This window comes from Stenella coeruleoalba (genome assembly GCF_951394435.1).
Source record: "Stenella coeruleoalba genome assembly, chromosome: 5".
In the NCBI taxonomy this organism is placed as follows: domain Eukaryota; kingdom Metazoa; phylum Chordata; class Mammalia; order Artiodactyla; family Delphinidae; genus Stenella; species Stenella coeruleoalba.
In genome coordinates, this window is record NC_137150.1 from 16,070,328 (window position 1) to 16,072,376 (window position 2,049).

Sequence of the window (2,049 nt, forward strand, 5' to 3'; positions counted from 1 at the left end):
CATTCTTCTGGGAAGGAATTCAGAGAGAAGAATAGTGAATATACTTTTTGGAGCAAGAAAAAGAATAAATACATATAATTTATGTATAACTAAAACAGGTTAAATCTCAAAGAGATGGACGAATACTGTTGAATTCAATATCTATTTCCTAACCTACGGCAACATACTTCCCACAAAATATCCCACAAAAGAGCAGAATTCTCCAGAATACCTCTCGGCTCTTCACAGGAACTGAGGAGCTGCACAGCACTCTCTTCATCTTCAAGGTCAGGCCCCAGGTTTGGAGGACTTCCTAGATCGCATCAAACACCAACACTGACATCTGCTGGAAATGCACTCTGCCCATATTTCCTGCAGTTGGTTAAAAAAAAAAAAAAAAAGTGCACAGAAACAAACTTATAAGAAACTACCTAAAAAAATACCCCTGAACCTAAACAAAAAACTTATTTACCAAGAAAATGTAAGTTTGAACAACCTGGGGTATTTCTTTTACTGAGACTATACTCTTGACAGAAAATTTTTGGAGTAACATAGCCATAGATTTATGACTCTGGATTACTAATTCTTATATATGCATCCTTTAGCTTGGCCTCCAAAATGTATTTAATATTTTTTTAAAAAAGAAAAATAAGATGCATATCTCTGCAATTAATTTCTACCTCACTTTTCATAAATAGCATGGTTCATGCTCTCTGGATCATAGAAAATACTAAATCATTTTGCGGCCTCAGTTTTCATGGATATGGAGAACATAGTTTAGGCGAATAGTTTGTTGCTGTGGTTTATAGCATTCTACCTGTTCTCCTAAGTTTTCTTTCTGCTGTCTCACTTGTGATACTAATTAGGTATTTGGAAAATAGTCAAATTGAAGAAGAATATACTTTCCTCCATTTATTTATTTATAAATTTAAAGTTAATCAGATGTGAAGTATTTCTTTCTACACTTATTTTTCCTATTTATTAAAACATTTTGGTAAGAGAAAAAATTCTGCAACTCAAAAAAATGATTTTGTTTTATTTTTCAGGAAAAAAATTCCAAAAACCTGTATGTTTAAAATTGGTTACCTATAAAAATTAAATCCTAGCTTTCTAGCATGAATCTTCCATGTTAAAAGATGTTCATGTTTTCTTCTAAATTTACGTCCTAAGTTCCTTTCTGGGGAAGTAAGGTACTTATTTTGTCCCTTTTTTGCTTTTCAGCTTTTTATCTCTATTGTAAAATATGATGAATATACAGAAAAAACATATAAAACACAAGGGTACAGCTTAATGCCTTATAATAAAATAAGCACTCATGTAACTCTCACTCAGCTCAGGAAATAAAACATGACCAACACGTTTACAAAAACCCTAGCTGCCCCTTCTCAGTTACAATCCACACCCTTGCTTTTCTTTACATTTTAACTCCTAAATATACATCTCTAAACACTACAGTGTTGCTGGGATTTTAATTTTGTGTAAATGGGATCAGAGTGCACGTTGGCTTTTATGTTGGCTTCATTCAGTCAACATTCTGTGAGTTTTATCCATGTTGTTGCACGTAGCTGAGATTTGTTTATCTTTACTGCTCAACGTTATTCCATTTTACTAATATATCACCAATTGCTCATCCAGTCTATTGTTGGTGGATATTGGGGTCATTTCTGACTTGAGGCTGTTTCTGATTCTAATGCTTCTAAAAGCAGTCCTATGTCTTGTGATGCATTTACAGGCATTTCTGTTAGATACAAACCTAAGAGTGGATTTGCTGGGTCATAGGGTATATGGGTCTTCAACTTCCATACGTAACCAAATCTTTTATTAAAGTGGTTGTACCGATTTGTATTCTACCCAGCAGTATGTGAGTGTTTCATTTACTTCACGTCCTTGCCAACACCTGATAGGGTCAGACTTTCTCATTTTAGCCGTTGGGGAGGGTTTGTAGTAGTATCTCATTTTGTTTTTAACTTGCATTCAATATCCTTTTTTAAATAAATTACCTACAGAAGTCCATTGCTCATTTTCCTAATGGAAATTTCTTTTTTCTTAGAAATTTCTAGAAGTGTCAGA